At 37.2% G+C, this 21,836-nt stretch overlaps 1 protein-coding gene across 1 annotated transcript in view; it reads right to left on the bottom strand.

The window, feature by feature from the left end:
• Stard13 (StAR-related lipid transfer (START) domain containing 13) overlaps positions 1 to 20,045 on the bottom strand; it is a 510,915-nt gene extending 490,870 nt beyond the window's left edge. The window contains exon 1 of the mRNA XM_005387705.2: positions 19,941 to 20,045. The gene's annotated coding sequence lies outside the window, so the exon portion shown is untranslated. The remainder of the gene's footprint in view (positions 1 to 19,940) is intronic.
• Between the last annotated feature and the right edge of the window lie 1,791 nt (positions 20,046 to 21,836).

Here is a 21,836-nt window from a genome sequence, read left to right as displayed (position 1 = left end):
AACTAAGCATTGCTAAAATTAAAGGTGTAAATATAGATAGATATTCCATGTTCATAGATTAGGATGCTTAATATTGTTAAGCACATTGACACTGACTGTTATGTTTGTGTCTGGGTGTCCCCCCAAAGCCTCATGCGGCCATGGGGCAGGCTTCTAGAGTTTGACTGATTGTGGGTGTGAGAGCTACACCCGCCCTGGGGTGGATAGTTTGCATATGTAAGGGAGAGGAAGAGGCTGATTGCAGCCATTCCTCCCTTTTGTGCTTGTTGCTTTTGCTGTGTTCTGCTGCCATGAGCTGTAGCCCTCTGCCATGTGCCACTCTGCCTTGTAACCTGCCAAGTATGGACTGAAACCTCCACAAAATGTAAGCAAAATAAACCTTTCCTTCCTTAATTTTGGGCATCAAGTATTTTGTCCCAGCAATGACAGAAAAGTAACCAAGACACTGACAATGTGCTTCAAGTTCACATGCAGATTTAATGTAATTTGTTTCAAAACTTGAGCTTCTTATTTTGCAAAAATTTAGAAGCCTATCCTAAAATCCACAAAGAAATACTAGTGACTTAGAATATTGAAAATAGTCTTGAGGAAGCACAAAGTTATAGCAGTTAAACTTCTTGATTCAAAACTTATTATAAACCTATAGTAATCAAAGCAATGTGGTACTGATATAAGGCTAGAGGAATATAAACTAGTAGAATACAAGTGAGAGTCATGAAATAAACCCATGTATCTATGGTTAAATAATTTGTTACAATGGCATCAAAACCATTTGAAAGAGAACCACTATCTTCAACAAAGGGTGATAGGACAAGTGTGTGTCTATCCACAAAGGAACGAAGTTACAAAATTACTTTTTTGCCATGTATAGGAATTCACCCATGTATTAAATATCTAAATACAGAAGGTAAGCTATACAGTCCTACATATTATTTAAATATCTAAATACAGAAGGTAAACTATACAGAGAAGCAAATCTTCTGGCTTTATCTTAGGCTATAGTTTCTTAACCCAAAAGAAACCACAAAATACATTAGGAAGATAAACCGGATTCCATCAAAATTAGAAATTTACATAGAGGAAGCTATTTAGAAAGTGAGAAAATAGGGGCTGGGGATTTAGCTCAGCGGCACAGCGCCTGCCTGGTAAGTGCAAGGTTGTGAGTTCGATTCCTGGTAATGGAAGAAAAAACAAAACAAACAAACAAATAGAAAGTGAGAAAATAAATCATATAACTGGGGAAACAATTGCAAATCACACATCTGAAAAGTGACTAGCATCTGAAATTTACAAAGAACTCTGACAACTCAACAAAAGGGAAAATATCCCAATTTTAAAATAACTGAAGGATTTGAACAAATATTTCTCTAAAGAAGATATCTAAATGGCCAACATGCACATAAAAAGATGTCCAACAGCCTTAGTCATTAGGGAAATGCAAATCAAAACTGCAGGATACACCACTTTGTAGTCACTCAAATGGTAATAATAATAATAATAATAATAAGCATAAATGTATAGAGAAACTGGAATTGTTATACTGTGCTGGTGAGAATGCACAATGCTACAACCACTTTGAATAATCAATCTGGCTATATCAGAAATTTAAGCACACAGTTACCATGATCCATTAATTCTATTTCTACATATATGTGCAGAAGAATGAAAAGATGTTTATACATGTGGAAAACGTGTGTATGAAGGTTCATAATGCTCAAAAAGTGAAAACAATCTGAATGTCCATCAGGCAATGAATTGATAAAGGAAAGAAGAATATATATGTATATATAGGAGGAAATTATTTTTTAATCATGAGGAAAAATGAGATACTGATTACATGCTACACCATGGCTGGAACTGAAAACATGACGCTATGTGAATAAAGTTGGACACAAAAGGCTCTATATTGCATGATTCCATTTCTTGTATATGAAGCACATAGAATACAAAGATCCATAGACACTCAACATAGATTCATGGTAGCCAGGGGCTGGGGAGGTGGAGAATGGAGAGTGTTCCATTTCTAGGGCAATAAAAACACATTGCAGTTAAATACTAGTGATGATTTAGCACTGTTGGGAGTTGAACAAAGCATTGTACACTAAGAAAGTGAACGTCACAGAATGTGAACGATGACTCAGAAAATCTAATAGAGTAAATAAAGAAGGTTGAGGTAGAATTTATTGAAAATAAATACAAGTAAATTTCTGTAAACTATTGGAACAAAAGTTGTTAGGCTATTTTATGATTTAATCTTGGTTCATCAGAAAAGGAAGGTTTTGGAAATACGACTGATTTCTACCAAGTCTTCTGTAGTAGAGTGGGTGGAAGGAATATTTTATAGAAGGAATAATACTCCGATTTCAGACTCTATTGCTTCTTGTCTGGCCTCCATATTGCCTGGTTCTGGGGTCCTTGACCAGCCGCACCTCATAGCGTGACTCATCTCTCTTTGTGAAAGGAGTGGCTTGCCTTGCTTCCTGTCCCCTGCAGGAATTCTGAGAACTCGGTACACAAAGTGATCACTGGTATTTTATAATTCTGAGCTCTTTAGAAACACAAGTTAAGAACAGGAATGTTATCTTTCAATTAACCTGAGTGGGATAAACAACCTAATCTCTAACGTGTTTTTTTTTTTAAATTCAGAATGTAATTATTAGTGAGACATTAACACAAATATAAACGTTGTTCTGTATAGATGCTCATAAATAACAGCTAGCTTTTCCTTTGACTTATATGAACCAAATTCTGCTTAGTTAGAGCTGAAAAAATGGATAGTTCTCTGAGAAGAGAAATATACTTATTACCAAGAGTTAATGACATTTTTTCATGTCCAGTTCGAATACATCAATCCAAAAGACCAAAATGTTAGTCAAAATTTAATGACTTGTAAATGCATAATAAAGTGTGACATTATAAATCACTGCTATGCTTCTAAATGAAGATCTCTTAGTCTCTTCTCTACCCTTAGCCCATTCCAGAATTTGTCTCTATAGGGGTGATCACTCTTGCATTTGGGCTCCTCTCTTATATACAGTATTTTTGCCAAGCACCTGCAGCACTCATTTCATTTATTCATGTGTATTTCGGCGTCACAGTACTAGTTGCCTGGCCTTTGGGGAACGGAGGTTGCACGTTTTTTGAGTCCCCAGCATCATCCGTTGATGAGTTCTTAGCTGATCATGCTGTTGGGAGTTGGCCCTCACTGGTCACTAGGGGCCTTCAAAGTGTATACCTTTCCTTTCGTTCTCTTCTAATTCTCCTTGCTCCTGACTGCTGTGAACTGAGCAATGTTCCTCTGCCCTTACGGCATAATGTTTGTACCTTGGAGCCTTGTACCTTGGAAACCTGTGAAACTGCGAGTCAAAATAAGTCTTTTCTTCTTCAAGTTGTCTGTCAAGTATTTGGTCCCAATGATAAAGAACTGACTGACACAGCCGCTAATCCACTGAGAAACTTACGAAAATATGTTTGAAATGAGAAATCCATTAAAGCAGAAGCTCTCAGCATAGACAAACTGAAGGAAGTTGCCGTCCACTCTTGGTCTATGCTGGCCACGAGCAGCTACACTGCCACCTTTGCATGAACTCCTCTCTCTGTACTCTTTTCTGCACTCTACATCCCACTCTTCCAGCCTAACTTTCCTCTATAGGAACTATCACTGTGTATTGCAATTGTCAGTCCATTTTCTGTTACAATAACAGAATATCGGAGACTGGGACATTTATGAAGAAAGGACATTTATTTTGGCTCATGGCTCTGGACCCTGAGAAATCCTAGAGCATCACACCATGCAGGGCCTCCTGCTGCTTCATCTAGTGCCAGAAGTGGAAGGGCAAGAGGATGTGTGTGGAGGAAGCAAAACACGAGGCATAGACTTGTTCTATAACAGCCCACTCTTGGGATAATCTATCTCCAAGATGAAAGCTAGAGCTCATTCAGCCCTCCAAAAAAAGAATTAATTCTCCTACTGGGGCTATCTTCTTAAAGGCTTCACCAACTCTCAGTGTTTTCTTGTATACAAAAGCCATTACACTAATAATTTATTTTAATTTGTTTATTGCCTGACTCCTTATCGTTGTACCAATCTAAACTCTGCCTCAATATAGTATAGTCCCTTTCCTTAATATATACCCAATGCTAGAAATTGACCCTGGAAATGTATTTATAGAAGGAAGGAGGGAATTTAATATTGGAAGGGAGAGAAATAACTGAAAACCTAAAATAAATACAATAATGAGAGGCTTAGCAGTTTCTTTTACAACTTTTAATATATTCAGGTAAACTTCTGTTCACAGATTTATTTTGCTTGGCTCTCAAATATTTAAAAATCTGGAAATTGCCTGTGAAAAATTTGTTTCTGATCTTCTCCCAATGAGTTATAGTTAAACTAAGTCTATTCTCCCACACCCTGTCAGTGAGGCAGGCCTGGCTGGGCAGCAGAACAGGAATGTGGGTGAGGATCTTAAAGGAGGCATATGCAAGCTGGGATCTTTGCTGGATTTTCTGAATCGTCTAGAGAACCTCACTGTGCGTGTATACCATGAGTCCTTTAAATAATTTAGATTCTAGTGAAAACTCATATTCTTAAATGGGTTTCATACAAGAGAATGTTCAGGTTTTTAAATTCTGCTTCATTCAAACCAGAGATCCCTGGTACTTATCTGAAAGGGGTGGGTGTGGGTAGATATGCCCTCTACTGATTCCAATGTGCCAGGTCCTATCCATAAAATGCCCTAAACCCTGCAGCTCCTAGTGAGGGACTTGGGGGCACATTCTCACTCACTGAATATTAAAATCATGGAGCCAGTTTAACTCTAAAATATTCTTAAAATATGATTCTATCCCCTCCCAACACATACACACTTCTTCATTCATCCAACAAATTCTTACTGAGTACCTCCTAAGTGTCAGGCTGTGTATAAGGTACTGTGTGTCCAGTGGAGATGAACTCTGTATAATCTGTGTCTTCACAGACCTTCCAGTATCATCAGGGAATATGGAAAGCACAGGAAAGTTTCAAAAACATACAGCAGAGAACTTAGTTTGGTTTCTAAATCTGTAGATTTACTTCAACATGTGGACTTCCATATGTTAATTGTAATGTACAACTATACAAGGCTTTTGTCTTGAGCTGGTTGGGATCAATTCTGGAAAAATAAGTTCTTTAATTTCTTCTTACAACATTCCTCTAGAATCAGTAAAATCTTTTGAAATTTTTGGATCTATTTGTCTAAAAGCCTTCTAACCTCACATTATGTACACAAACATACCAGAATATATGAAGTAGCTAAATCCACACTTAAATTCATTAGTGTAACAGATTTGTTGAACTAATATAAATTACTGATTTTTTAAAATACCACTTAATTTAGTAAATGTATTACTTTTGATTACTATAATTTTTTCCTATAGTTCGATTTTACGATGCCTTGAGAGTGAAAAAGTTATGAGAGAGAGAGAAGGACAGAAAGAGAGAGAGGCAGGAATGAATATATATGTGAGATGTTGGGAACCGAACCCAGAAGCTCCACTGAGCTACATTGCCAGCCTTTCATGTGGTGAAATGTGCATTCATAAAGTGTATCATGTTAACCGATTTCAGTGTAAGTTCAGTGATAATTAAGTACATTCACACTGTTGTGCCTCCACCGCCACCATCCATCTCCAGAACATTTTTATCATCCCAAAGTAAGACTTTCTATCCATTAAATAGGAACTCCCCATGTTACCCTTGTCCAGCCCTGGAAACCACTACTTTACCTTCGGTTTCTATGACTTTAACACTACTATAGATGCTTCTTTGAAGAATAACTATACAAAATTTTTCTTTTATGTCTGGCTGATTTCACTTACCTCAATGTCTTCAAGTTTCATCCTTCTTGTAGCACATGTCAAAAGTTTTTCTTCCTTAAGTTTGTGTAATATTCTACCGTATGTGCTACCACATTTTGTTTGTCCTTTCATCCACCAGTGGACACGTGGGCTGCTTCTACCCTTTGGCTATTTTGATTAGTATTATCAAAAAATGAGTGCACAAGTGTGATTATTATGTTTAGATAGTGCTTTTAATTTGAAAGTGTTTTTGTATTCATAATATTTCAAATCTTCTGAGACAGAGTATTTTCCTCTGCTAGTAAATTTTTTAAAAATCCAAATTACACAGTTAAATCATTAATTCAGGTGCAATTTCTTCCTCTTAGCTTGGAGTGACTCTTTATTAACACATCTTTTACCTTTTATCCCAAGGTTACTTCACTAGCTACTACTGATACAAAAGAATAAACATCTCCACTGGACGCATTTAGAAGCCAGACATTTTGACATGCTGACTAAAATCACTAGGTCTATAATTTTAAAAAATAGTACCCCTCCAGCATTAGTTGCAGGTTTGTTATTTTTTTTTCCTTTAAGAAAATAATATTCTGGGCTAACTAAGCCAAATGTAGTCTCTATTTTATCCACTACCCCCAACTGTACCATTTCTGATAAAGTTCAAACTTTGAGTATCTTATAAGCTGGGAAACCACATCTATAACTGAAGTAAAATATTCAAATTGTGATTACTCAAGAGCTTATATCATATCTGATAAAGTTTGGCATACTATTCTTTGATAACAATCTTCACTAAATTCCAGAGATATCAATGCTGTGCTTGTTTGACAGAGTTTGAAATGTTGAAAGGTCCTCAGGTGAACTTTAAGGAGGACAGGGGAGGCCATACGGGCATGTGGCCAAGTTAGCTAATCTACGAAGCTCTTCCCAGTGATGTACAAGTCCCAGTACATTAATGAGTTTTTATTTTAGCTGATTTGTACTTGTGAAATTTATCTTAGCCAAATTCGTATTTCTTTTGTATGTCACTTTCATTAAGAACAATTTAAAAAAAAGTGCTATCACCTGTGTGGAGCTCTCACAATTTCTTACTGTCTGAAAAAAATTCTAACAGTTAAAACTTCTTTAATTGTTAAGAGTTCTCCACTTATTAAAACACTTTAATTCTAATTCAGTGAAAAGATCTTAACTATTATAATTAGCCTGATCTGTTTGCCTTCTGCTGTCACTTGCTAGCCTTGACAGCTGATGTTTGATTATTTTGTTTGATAGTTTAACATTGGATTGTGCTTGTCATTGCCCTGTCAGGGAGGTAAAACACTAAATAACTTCTTGATTTGTGCTTTAAATTCTTGATGAGATTGCTTCCTTGATAAGTTCAGGAAAATATAGCAAAGAAAAAATATAGGACACCCATTTAAAGTTGAATTTCACATAAATAGTAAATAACTTATAAAAACATCTAACTATGTGTCTTATATTTAATCTGGAAATCTTGTTCCTTGGGTTTCTGCCAGAAAGGCTGGAAGTAGGAGCTTTAAATTCATGGCAGTAACTAATAATGAGAATGGACTCCACTTGAATGCAGACAGCATATCTCAAATGCCAGTTAGTGTGCTACGGTTTGAATCTGTTGAAATAGAGTGATCCAAATTGGAGACCAAACTTTTATGTTAAGGTTACCAGCAAGAGAAAATGATGACTTTCCTTTCAACTTGTGGTTGGCCTTTGGACACATTGATGAAAAAGTACTTTCCCAGTGACCAACATGAAAAAGAGGGTTTCTGAACTAGTCAAAGGAAATGGAAGAAAGACAGTAAGGCAGGGTTTTGATACATACTAAATGTTGGTCTGGTCTAAAAATTGTGAGGTTGATAGGGATGCTAGTATGGAGTATATGTATAAAGAGGAAGGCAAAGGAGACCGAGCAGGGACAAGGCAGAAATGACCTTCCAACAAGAAAAAATAATTTGATTGTATTTTAATAGGCACACAAATATCTCTACTAAAGCACTATGTTTAACCCCAAACTATTACATTTTTGTGAATTTCATGATATATAAATACTCTATGGTATGTCCAGTAATGAAGTGACAATTTGCTTCATTTTGAAAAGTTTGTAATAGAAAGATTACCAGAAAAGTTGGCAAAATACTGTCTGAAGGTGTTAGTATGTTTTCCCTAAACAGCTTTTGCCAGAGGAGCTTGGAAGACAAAGTGTGCAGCCGGTCGAGGGCACAGGATTCCCCTGGTTTGCTGTGTGACTTGGTGAATCAAGGATCTTTGCTCCAGCTTCATACGCCTCCTTGTCACAAGCATATAAATGAAGTGTGCGTTGTGTACTATTGGGTTGGTCTTTATTGAAAACATAAGAAAGAGGATGGACTGCCTACTCTTAAAAACTTTGCAGTCTATTTCTAGTGAGAAAAACCTCTCCTTCTATCAGACATTGCCCCTAGACTTTTGGCTACCTTCTGAGCAAACAAATCAAAAGCAAAATCGATGGGAGTAGCGAGTACACTATACTGTACACCTCTTTTTAGCTGCCTCAAAAGAAGAGATTATAAAGATTTAAAAGAATTTTTAAAGTTTATATCATCTAATTGAAAACTACCACACCCCATTACTCAGCTGGGTAAGGAGACATAAAATTTTCCCACAAAGGAAATATAAAATACTAATTGGATAGACAAAAAATGTCTGGTCTTAATATCAGTAGTTAATCATACAAGTTAAAATTAGATACTTTATAAACTCAGAAATGTTTTGAAAACATACCAAATCAGTGTTGGTGAGAATGAACTGAGATGCTTACTGCCATTTACTGTGGGTGCATCTTCCTAGAAACTAATTTTTGAATATTGGACAATATTGCTTTCTACCATCAAAATCTTAGAACTACTGTAGGTAAATGACCCAAAATACTTTATGAGAAAAAACATTTATCATAGCACTTGAAAAATAGAAATGCTGTAAGAAAACAAAATGCTTAGCTGCTAGCATGTAGTTATGATATTCTGCACATACCCAAAAATTAAAGTTTTCAACCAATAATACAATTTTTATAATGGGTTTTTAAAATATGAGGAAACATTCTTGTCATACATATAGCTACTAAAAAGTAATATAAATTATATTTAGTTTGGGATAAGTTATGTCAAATATTAGAAAAAGAACTGCAAAGAAATACACAGATCATTCACATAAGTTATATGAAGAGTATGATTATAAATGTTTTACTTCGTTTTATTCTTTTCTACAGTAGCCATGTTCTACAGCAGTACCCTCTATTCTCTCTCTCTCTCTCTCTCTCTCTCTCTCACACACACACACACACACACACACACGCACACACATGCACACACACATTTTTTAACTCAATCAGTAGGCAGGTGAGTGTGTAGAAGGAAGTCAGGCAGGCAGGCTCTTTCATATCTGATCTGAACTTCACAGATTTTAAAGCCTTTTCCAGTGGGGAAATCAGAGGTCCCTGATTCTAAATTCCCCTGAATGAAAAGTTCAGCTTCTGTTTTACTTGCTTAGACCTAATGCTGCAACACCTCCACCACCTCCATGGTGAGTGCTGACAAAGACTGACCTCAACACTCTGAAAAGAACTTGGCAACTTATAACAGGAAGGGAGGAGTCTAAATGTTTTCTCTCTAAGAAGGGAGGCATGGGATTTGGGCAATCCAAACAATTGTGTTTTGAGCCATTGAAATCCCAGTACTCTAAGAGGTTGAGGCAGGAAGACTGCAAGTTGGCGAATTAATGAGACCCTGTCTTAAAATTTAAACAATAATAAGAAGAAAAAGGCTGGAGATATGGTTTAATATGAAGGCCCCGGGTTGAATTTCAGCTCTTTTCCAGCTGACACTCAGGGCCTGAGTGGAGAAATTGCTGTTTGGCCTGGTAGTAACTTCACAGCTCCACTTTTCCACTGTACTGACTTTTCCTCCAAGTGAAATTGCCCTTGGAGACTTCAATCTGTTTCCTTTCTGTGTTCTGTTATCCCATGCAATACTGTACTACTTACGGATTTAGCAGCAGTCATATTCAACGTGTTCTTACAACTGTTGAGATTTTGGTGTTACAATGAGAATGGACAAACCACCAGCAAGGTTTCCATATCCCTAAACTTTTTCATTTGGGGTTTTCTTTGAGAAAACATAGAACTGCACTGTCTTTGGATTTAGTAATAATTCCCTTTAAAATATTTGCAGATTGTTGCACGTGATAGAACTTAGGTTTCTTTCTTAACTTTGAAGAAAGCTTACTGACCTGAGTTTTAATCCGGGCTCTGTCTTTTGCTCTTGTCTTGATTTAGGACAAATTAGTGGCCAGCTTTGAACTTCACTTACTACCCTTGAAAAAGTATTGACTTACCATACTCATCCTGACCAAAAGGATATAGTACAACAGGTGTGATAAACCTCTTACAAATTATATGATGAAAGTCACAATGATGAGAATAAAAGAGGGAGAGAGAAGGTGTAACCCTTGTTATTGAGGCCAATATTTCAAGTGGAGGAAGCACCAAAGAGAGAACCCACATTCCTCAAAGGTGAAGTCCCGTTTGCTATGTAAGGGAAGTTCTTGCTTATGATTTACCTAATGCTCCCTTGTTTGTTGGGACTGGAATTGGAGAACACTTGATCCCTTTGACATTATGCAATTTATGTAAATTTTCACAGAAAACTCTGTGGCACTTTTTATATTCTTAAAGAGTATAATGTATGATGAAACATATATAAAATTCTTGATCCAATGCTACAAAATATGAAGGAAGTATTAAGCTGAGGACACAAAATAAAGAAAAATAGCATAGAGCTTCTCAACCTTGCTATGATCAAGAATGAATGGTCATCTTTTGTACCTGTTAGTGAGGAATAAGGCCATTTAAGTTATCTCTTTTGACCATCAGCCAAATGAAAGTAACATTTTATTCCACCAGCTCTGTTCTCCTGCCAATTTCTCGGTGCTGGTAAATTTTGATGGAAAGGCAGCGTCTAATAGGATTATTCCCAACAATGGGATAAACACTTCCTTGGATATTTTTTTCTCTTGCAGGAAAAAGTGCTTCTTTATTTTGATTTTCCTAATTTTCTTCCTGTAATGAAGCTAAGTAATGTTATTTAAGCAATTGAAAGCTTTCTAGCTTACGGAGGCAGTCACTGATAAAGGACCAATCTGAAATGAGAGGAAAGGAAAACATTGAACTAAAAATGAAATGGATTCCAAGTTCTGACTCTCTGTAGGGGTCTCCTGGTGTCATAATTTTGGTTAATGAGAGTCCCAGGAGGGAAGCTCATAAATCAGTGTCACTCAGCTGGTTCAATACAAGCTGTTGGGGAGCATGTGTCAGTGGGCCCTGCATTTGAGCATAGAGACCTGGAGTCAAGGAAAGCATATGATGACCTCTGATGTATCCCTAAAGGCAGAGAGCCTGCTGTGAAGATGAGGCCACACTGTAAGGCTGATGTATTCATTTGATCCTGGGATTGAAGACCAAATTTCTGGGAAAGGCATGACATGGCTTTCTAATCTCTAAGTGAATGGAAATTTATAGATCGCTTCCATAGATCTCAGGAGGACGGGCCAATGTTTCCCTGAATTCACTTTGTACTGCTCTTTTTATGCTGCTAATATATTGATTAGAATGTGCTATAAAGAAACACAGCATTTAAGGCCTGCAGGTGTTCTTAAACATCATTTTATTCTAGGAGTTACTACCCTGAGCTAGCAAGGTGACTCCTTGGTGACATCCATGTACCACTGAGGGTAAAGCAGACTGTTGCCAGCTTGTTTGTGTTTGAATGTTGGTTCCATCTCATCACTTAAGTTTACATTAGTGTCCTCACATTCAAAGAAGGAAGAGTTATAGTATTTATACTAGAGAGTTGTGAAGATGTAATTGGCTAATACACGAAGCGTTTAGTGTATCTGACAAACTAAGTGTCATGTAATGTGTGTTCTTAGTGTCAAAGAATTGTACAAAGTGCAATAATATTATTTCATGGTTTTAAAATGTATTATTAACCACAGTAGAAGCTGTCTATAGTTGAATTGTGGTGATCCATCTATATAAGAACCATCTGACCAGTCCCTGTAGTGCTTTGAGAACATTCTTAAATGATCTACTCTTCCTGGACGTAAGTTCTCTCCTCCACTGCATTTGCCCCAGAGTTAGGGAGTTAAAATTCATCCATTTATTCATTTACCCACTCAGTGCATATGGCAGCACTGACTATAGGTCAGACACAAATCCAGTTTCTGGAGATATAGCCCTCAACAAAAGAGTTGAAAATCCCTGTCCCCATTCTTTCTCATATTTTCAGCAAGCTCTTAAAACTGCTGCTCTTTTTAAAATAAGGAAAATGATGCTTGGGAATCCCCTGTTGACTGCCCATAGCCACACGGCAGTTTTGGGTCCCATGTCACATCAGCCTTTAAACGTTCTTCTTTACTGTGCAGTATTAAAAAGTCCGAAAGATGCATTTGCCTTGCAAATGAGGTATCACAAAAACAGCGCAGAGACATAAATACGCCAGCTGTTTCCATCTGACTGAACTGCACATGTCCCACCCTCTCCTCACTTCCTTCTCTGGTCACATCCACTGCCCCATGCGATTTCTGTCACTTGGACTTGAAAAGTTTCTGAAAGCTCTGCTGATATGTACGGACAATCATGATGATGAAGAAAAGAAGGTTCTGTGTATGGAAATGTTCATAAAGAAAAGATAGCTTTATCTTGAGAATTTCCAATGTTACACTCCACATTTGGTATTCTCTGGTCTTGCTGGTATAATATATCTACGTGGTTTTATTGCTTTGCTAGATTACCTGGGTGTATAGAAATATTAATTCTGTACTGCCAGGAATTACTCAATTTACTTTAAATTTGCTTTTACCTTATTATTCAAATTGGTGTGTATGAGAACATATCTAATAGGCAGCAAGGAGGCAACTTGAAGTGTATAGCATGTGTGTATTCCTGTATCCATTCATCTTCCAATGGCTGTCCTTCATTTCTAAGACACCACGCTATGTGAGGTACATAGATTATGTGTCACTAAGAAAGACAAACAGCACCATCTGCTAAATATCACTTGCTCCCCTTTGTAAAATGCACCCTCATTTTAGACATGTAAAAATGTGAAAAGAGACTCCTAACTCCCTTGGTAAAAATGTTTTTCATGTGGTCCATTACAAAATTATCTCTTTTAACAGATGCTGAATAATTGTTACACTAAAAGATTTCTATCCTAATTACCCCACATAGTCATTTAAAAATGGAGCCTAAGGGAAAAGTGAAGCACTAAAACCATGTCTTACGTTTAAAATTCAAAGTACAAACTGAACTATTTACCCAAGAAAGGAGAAAGGATGAAGTCATGGAATCTCTTCACAAAAAAATCAACTGATGGGTATTGTGATGGAGATTGAGAGTGTGGATGATAGGAGATAAAAATTATTCAAGCTAGATTGCAACTACATAGATTCTTATTATATTACTCTCTTAAAATTACAGGGAAAATGAATTCTTGTCCTTTTAGTAGTGACAGAACTTGCCAGAAATAGGACTGGGTTCCCATGTATCTAGAAAATTATCTTCATGGCCAGTGTGGTAGGTTCCAGAAGAAGACTACAGAATACCATTCTTGGAACTACGAGTGAGGATGTGAGTGCAAGATGAAGGGCTTTGCTAGTCCTGCACCTCTCTTCTGAATATCCTATTTTGTTGAAGTTGCCTGAGTCCTACTTTTTGTCACAGTGATAGTTGACCGATCCTTGTAAGAAGACCTACTCCTGAAGGTCAGCAGTTAACTTGCCATGAGTGTTTGCTCAGTCTAAGAGTTACAGAGGGTTGAAAGAGAGGATAATTAAAAACAGCAGCAGCAGCAATCACACTTTTCACGGAATGGTCCAGTGACTGTGCTGAAGAGCTTAGAACATATTGTTTAATTCTCATGACAACCCTGACAAGTAATACTATGATTAGCTCTATCCTTGCCCATAAGGCAACAGAATTAAGTGCATTTCCCCACACTGGCAAATAGTAAGGCTTGGATATTACCTTGAGCCTGTGCTTTAAGCCGCAACTATGTAGTGCCTTCTTTCTAGTAAGCCAGGTGGAGAAAACTGGAAATCTCATTCTATTGAAAATCACTCTTTTTTTTTTTTTTTTTGGTTTTTCTCCGGTACCAGGAACTGAACTCACGACCTTGCGCTTGCCAGGCAGGCGCTTTGCCGCTGAGCTAAATCCCCAGCCCCGAAAATCACTCTTAATGTAGGACTAAAGACGGAGCTTCCAGCCAACTACGAGCAGATGCAGATGATGGAAAAAGAATGCAGATGCAGGAAAGGAGTGACCCTCTGCAGAAACCAATCAAAAAGAATGCAGAAGCCTCTGCTAAGTAGGTTAACAGCTCTAGAACACTGGACAGGCAGACAAAGATGGTTTCCTTTCCCTGGTGAGTCTTTAAACCATTGAAGCACGTGGTTATGTTTTCTTAAGCCTATGGTGCCTTGGCTCAGCTGGTGTGAGGCACATCGTCTCCTGCTGCCCCAGAGACCTTCTGGATTTCCATAACTTGCTCCACTCCATCTGGGACCTGTCCATACTCACTGCCATGATGTGAATAGTATTTTTCATATGGCTTTATTCCTAAAAAGCCCTCACAGCCTAGCCATACTGTGTCATAAAATCTAATCATTATTGTCTCCACTTGTACATATTCAAAGGTTGCTGCTGCCCTGGCTGGCCAACTACTACTCTCCTCTCCATGTTTACCCACAAATGACTCAGTGACATTAAAGTAGAAAGGGTTTTTGGCATGGGAAGTCTGGGAGTCATCGTCTGGTTTGGCTAATATTTTGCTTGCAGGGTTCTCAGGGTAGCTCAAGGATGACATGTACTCACAAGCAATAAAAGCCACATGGGGCTGGGGTTGGGACACAGGCTGTAGCTGCTGCTCTACTTGGCATATGGCATATCCTACACCATTCTGCTCTACATTTCTGATCCTATCACCCAAAGAGCACACTGAACTTCAGCTGGGCATTTTGTAAGTCCTTCATGGTATTCTTTCTTAAAATTAAGAAACAAGGGTTATGCTAATGCAATTAGGCACATTAATAATTGGCTGAATGAACATATGTAGAAGACATCATCAAAGATCATATTACTTTCATTGTCTACACTATATGGAATTTGCTATCAACTAAAATACTAATATCTTATTTCCAAAGTACAAATTCTCCCATCAAATGTTGTGCACTTATGCTTATGTGTGCATAAGCATGGATCAAGGGAAATAATGCTTATGGATCAAGGGAAATAATCTCATGTTTATCACGGATATATAGCTCATTATAGGTATTTTAACATCTGAGGCCTATTTAGATTTTGAGTTATGATCTTCCATCACATAAATATATTATTCTTTTTGGCATTCTACTCAGAAATGCATAGACACAGTTCTTTGAGACACTGATAGAAATGTGTATTTGAACAGGACTAAGAATACAGTTTTGGGGGCTGGGGATTTAGCTCAATGGCAAAGCACCTGCCTGGCAAGCCCAAGGTAGTGAGTTCGATTCCTGGTACCGGAAGAAAAACAAAACAAAAAAAGAATAGAGTTTTGTTATAAGTCATCTTCCCTCCCCTAAGTTTCTAATACACATCTTCTAACTATGTTCATCCAAATAGTCAATTAACTGTCTAACTGCATTAGTATAAGCATATTTATTAATCATATCACCAGTGATACTATGAACAGTTTACACATTGCCTCACTGAAATTCAAGTGTGTTTCATCTGTTGCATTTCCTCAAGTTATTAATTTTTGGAAATTTGGGCACATTCAATTTTGCTAAAAGAAAATTTGACAAAAAAGCAATTTAATCAAGATTTAGAAAACAATTATGTAGTTAAAAGGAAGTAATGCCAATGAGTATCTTTTTTTTTTTGGTACCGGGAATCTAACTCAGGACCCAACACTTGCCAGGCAGATGCTTATACCACTGGGCTATATCCCTGGCCAGTGTCTTTTTTTTTTTTCAGTGTTTTTTAAAGGTGGTCATTGTTATGTACTACTGAATCAAATCAACATCAGCATTGCACCTTATCCTTTTGTCTGTATTTTATCTTTTCTGAATAGCTTGATTTTTAAAAATTCTAATACCTATCTCACCAGTTCTATCAAAGATTTCTTATAAAGTAGGATAACTGAAACAATCTAAATATTCAGTAATTAATTTAGGATGCAAAAGTCTAATAAATGGTAGACTGTTTTAAAATTATACTAGCTTCTAAATATCACATAGTAAGTAAGAGATCACATTTAATCATTAAGAAAGTATATGGAAAGCTATCTTTCAATCATGTTTAGTCATCGTACTACTTGAATTGGATTGTGATTTAAAACTTTTTTTGGTTTATTTAGTACTCTCTTATAAGGAGCGTGTATTGTTTAAAATACCTAAAACAACATGTAAGTCATAATTATAGTCAATAATTCAAACACTGTATTAGCTTCAAATAATTAGTTCTTAATTTTGGATTCTCAGCTTAACTCCTCAGCAATCCCTTAATTGTTCAAACTTTTATGGTGTAGGTAGAATTGTTTGAAGATGAATTCAACATGCATAGGGACAAAAATGAAAGTTCTAAAATTATAAAGCAATGTTTAAAGCTATTTATCGTGTTGTAAACCTTGCCAGTGTTTTATCACACATTCTTGAGCCACTGACAGGTGATATTATTTTCAGTCAATGTGTTGTGTTGAGTATTAGCTTTGATCAAATTACTTTTGGATAAATAACATGCTATCTACGTAGCATGATAGTGACACGTTAGAAAATATATGACTAATCCGGTAACTTCCTTTCTAGTGAATTTATGCCAGATTTTAGAGACCCACTGGATAGTCTACAAAATCTCTACTGGCTATTCTACAAAATATTTTCTTAATAGTCCGTTTAGAATCTTGACAATTTGAGAACATTTAACAGCATGCATAAATTCTGTTTGAAGTTGTCTAAAGATATCAATGCAGAATAATCTCCTACTTGAAAAAAAATGCTGACAAACTAGTCTAGGATGTTCTCCAAGCCCTTTATCCCAAGTATTTCACACTGACTGATTCTCAAGGAAATTGCTCAACCTCTCAATTCTCTGGCATTGCTACGGAAGAACACTGCATGCATTTAATATTTTCAGCCCCTGGAGATTTCCCAGTATTATTTTCTTCTTGACCCGGCTTACTGTTATTACTATTATTTTAAAACTCACTGTGATTTCAGGGGCTGTGAGTACTGCTGGGTTTTACCTATAGTTTGTACCTACTATGATTGCACAAGGAATAGTGGATAAGAGTCACAGAAATCTCCCATAAATTGTCAAGGGACTCTTCATGAGCCCTCTGAGTGTTACTCTCAGCACACAGATGATAGGTTATATTTCATATGATTTTGCCTTAGGTACCACATTAGATAAGACAGGACGGGTACCTTAGTTCTCATCTTATCTATAAAAGGATCCATGAGAATTATTCACTTTTTTATTTTTATTTTTTTATTTTAACAAGAAAAAACAGTAAGGAAATAGCAACCACAAAGACAAAAGACACAAAAACAATAAAAATGATACAGAACTTCAAAACAAGATGATAGGAAATTTACAATGGCTTTTATATTACATATTGTTATCTTCAACAAGGTTGCCCAGATTACCAGCTGTATTCACTTTTAATGTCAGAGTCTTCACTTTCCCAGTGTTTAATGTGACATGATTGCATCTTTTAGTGTTTGTTCATATATGGTCATGTAGCCTCAGAGAAAAGCGATATAGAAAATACCTTCTTGAAGGCTTTATCAACCAGGACACGATTTATAGTAGTTATTTTCAACTATTCAACATTTTAGTTATTTAAAAACAGAAAGTAAAAAAAGAAATTAACAAAAAATAAGAGAAGCCATTAGCTCAGAGAGAAATGGCACAGCTTTTAAGTATAAGTTCTGGAATGTTGCCAGGTCTACTTTTAACACAAGACAGAAATTCTTATTCCTAGCACTTATAATTCTACTGCCTTTATCTACCTTGGGGGACTGTCTTCTAATTTCTATATTGAGAAACCAGAATCTGAGTACAGCCAAGAGGACAAGACACCCGTCAGTCAAAGATAAACCTGAGTGATTCTTTCAATAGAAGAGCTGTCATCTTTGATAAAAGAAATAGAGAAATATTGAGGGTTTTTTCCCTAGCTCCTGCTTAGAAAATTTTCCTGAATTGACATAGACAAGATGTTTCATTTTTGTTTCTTCTTTTTCCATTTTATTTTTATTAGAACAGCAAAAGAAATTGCTGAGAATGGCTCTGATGTAGTGTCTGGTTAATGAAACTAACTTTTAAAACTATTTATTCTCAAGCACAGGAACTGCAGATGTGTGGAAATGTTGTCAAGTTAAAAATAACACTTCCACCAGGCGATGGCACATTGGAGTGCTAATCCAAGCCACTTCTGCCCTTCAGAGCCTGCGTCCTGGGTGTCCTGGCTACACAAAGAAAACAACTCCAGCCTTGTGGCCTGAGGAACTTTCACCTTCCTGCTCCAACCATTTGAGAAATGTGTGCTAGATCTAGAAATAAGCACAGCAACCTAGAGAAAAATCCTCAGATGGCCTCTGAGGGTTCTAGCCCTGCATTCCTTTCTAATGCCTGGCGGGAAATTTTTCTTCCCTGTAGGTCAAAAGTAACATCCACATTCTTACCCTTAGAGTGAATGAATTCCTTACCTAAACTATGTGCAGCTAATCAGTAATGTGGTGCAGGACACAGACTTCATGAGAATACCTGGAATCAGGTGAGGTAGCTTAGTCCTGGAAGGAAAATGCATAAGAAAGGGTAACGGGTCCAGGCTAAATTCTCCCATGGCTACACCTTCAGATTTTTAGGTCCTCTGGAGCTCACCCCATTATTCTGTATATAAGAGGAGAACTGTGTCACAGAAATAGGCATGAGGGACTTATACATAAATATAAATAATAAGCTACCAGCTCAGGTGAGAAAGAATATTCAGCAAGTTTGTTGTGGGTGGAGGGAGATATGGATGTTGAATTGTACTGTCTTTGTAAAAGGGGGAAAAAGATCTGGAGATCTCAGTGGAAGCTTGAGATAATCACAGTTCATTCGGTCCCCATATATCTGACAAAGACAAAGCACGAGAATAGGAACATGGAGGCAAAGATTTAAGAAACGGAGGCAGGTTGATTATAGTCAATACCTTCTCTTTAAAGGTGTCCAGAGCACAGAAAGGAGTTATTTTCCCCTACAAAAGATAAATGTTGTACAGTGGTGCCCTTTTAAAAATAGATCCATTAACTACAAGCATGGACTATTCCACTTTTGGAGTCAGGTCAAACTTGAACAAAAATCTTAAAAGGTCCCGTAAGTTTCTGCAGAAAGATTGAATTTCACTGACCACATTAGAAAAGTAATTACTTTATATACTGTTGAACTTGTTCTATATCATTTTGTCAGACAAATCTCTGGCTCTCAGTCTGTACGATAACTTCCCAATTTAGTTTGAGGCAATCACAAGGAGCTAGCCTGCCAACACCAAAGTCTGATACCAACAGATTTTCTACATTTCACAGAGCAATGTCAGCAGAATTGTAGCAACAAGGTGTAACTAATCCTTTATTTATGATAAAGACCCACAGATTTGGAATGACATTTAGTTACAATTCTACCCAGGTTTTTCTTTGTGGGATTAGTGCTATACTTATTTTCAAGTGGTGAAGATACTTTTATCCCATCTGAAAACATGCTAATTTCGCAGAACAGAGAGAAAACCCAGTGCTTTGCTTTCACAGTTTCATCTCTGTGTAAAGTACAAAAGATTTACCTGCCCATTTAAGCAGCGACTTTTTTTCTTTTAAATCAGAACTATGTGTTACCTTTGAGACTGAGTTGTTATTCTTAAATAAAGGAAGTTAGGCAGCATGTGCAAGTTTCACATTAAGCAACAGAGTTTCAAGGACCGTCCTCAAATTCCAATCACAGTTTCAAAGTTCAAGAGTCGTGGCTGCGCACTGCTTACCTTACAATTTCACGTCCAAAGAGTTTCAAGCAGTATATCAAAGGGGCAGGATTTATTTTCTTGCATAAATGTTTCATCTGTTATAGCACCCAGCTTTCCAGAGAGGACCAGCCCCCTTCTGCTGAACACCAATAAGGAAGCAAGACAGCACATGTGGGCGGTGGCTTCTCCGAAAGCCTGTCAGAGTCTGCGCATGCTCTCTGGCATGGAGGTGCCAAATTAACTTTGGCGTGAGGCTCACAAAGCACCTCATTGTGAGGTTCTGGGCATCACTTGGAGGAAAAAAAGGTCGCAAAAACTCGAGCCAATCTAGAGTCCTCATGCTTTGTTGAAATGTGCCCCTCATTCATTGAAAATAAAGAGTAAATATTTCCTGCTAATTAGCTCCCTGGGAAACAAGTAGGACTGTTAAGAGTCCACCAATACACTGAGATAAGAAGGAAGGCTTTCATTTTGGAATTCTGCTTCTCCTGGTAGGAAGGGATGTTCTAGTTATACTTCATTTCATATCTGTTTACCAATTTGTTATTAATTTTCTAGTTACAGCTCCATTTTTCCATGTATTTACTAATTGTTTCAACCACTCCTTACACTTAGAAAAGTGTCCACTCCATAAGAGCTTACAGGGCATTCCACTGGAAGGAATTCATACTATAAGTGTGCAATCGTGTGTATTAATTGCATCTTATCAGAACCAAAGGAAAAGTGCAAATCAACTGCATTTGTGTTGTAAAATCACTTTGTGACATTGCTCAGTATTTCAAACAGATTCTCTACAGCCCGGTACCTAGAAGTCATTGTGAGAAAGAAGTGCACCTTCTTGTAGGACACATACACACAATGGCCAGAAACATACATGTGGGTTTTTTAAACCTGCTTTTAAAAAGGTATCTGCTACATGTGCAGAGAATCTGTTAAGAAGGAAGAATCTAGAAGAAAAGGAATATTGGGTGGAAAAAGAATCAAGCAAAAGTAAGTAAACCTTTTCAAAATCAAATGCTTAATCTTAAAGCTATTATTACTCTTTTTTTTTTTTTTTTTTTTTTTGGTTTTTCTCTGGTACCAGGAACCGAACTCAGGACCTTGCCAGGCAGGCACTTTGCCGCTGAGCTAAATCCCCAGCCCCGCTATTATTACTCTTTGTAAGTAGTTTGATGTTCCGTCTTTTATCCTTCATGCTCGTAGTGGCAGCCTGAAGTGTCAATCAAGGCGAGCCGTTGGTCATGGATGGAAGAGAAGGCAGCAGCTCGTGCAAGTAGAAAGTGGAGCAGAGAGACCGTAGTCATGATGTGGTTTTGTGTGTATCTACAGTGAACGCTAAACCACGAACGTCTTTGGGCCTGTTTAGTCTTTGTTTCATTTCCTGTAGCATGAGGGAGCTGGACTAGCTCTGGGTGGACATTTCAATATCTTGAACTGCTTGAGATGCACCTTCCAAGCATTAAGGCGAGATGGAGAAGACATGCCCATATTTTGAGTATAACTACCACTCCACAATAGCTGGTTCCCAGTTGGAATATTGGGTATATTATGCCACATCCAACAATGTCTAAAAAGGAGATGGCAGTTTAGATTTTTATGTGAAAGTTCTTACATCGCATATGTGGGTAACTCACTTAAAAACAACTTAAAAACACTTGAATACCAAACAAAATCTATCTGCAAACAGTTGGCCTTGTAGACCACCCATTTGATATCTGGGCTAGAAGACCTTGAGTCTCATCCTATAGGAAAATAAATAATTCAAGGAGATTAGCCTGTAAAATAAGTTGTCTTTCACCAACTATGTAGCCAAAGTAGGACTTAAAAAAGAGGCTGTCTGCCACTTTTGTGGTACAATTGAGGCCCTTCACTCTCCAATTTTGTGTGGTCTCATCATCAGTGACCTCCGGTGGC

This window comes from Chinchilla lanigera, unplaced genomic scaffold (genome assembly GCF_000276665.1).
Source record: "Chinchilla lanigera isolate Chin_1 unplaced genomic scaffold, ChiLan1.0 scaffold00030, whole genome shotgun sequence".
Taxonomy (NCBI): Eukaryota; Metazoa; Chordata; class Mammalia; order Rodentia; family Chinchillidae; genus Chinchilla; species Chinchilla lanigera.
This window is presented reverse-complemented; position numbering and strand designations above follow the sequence as displayed.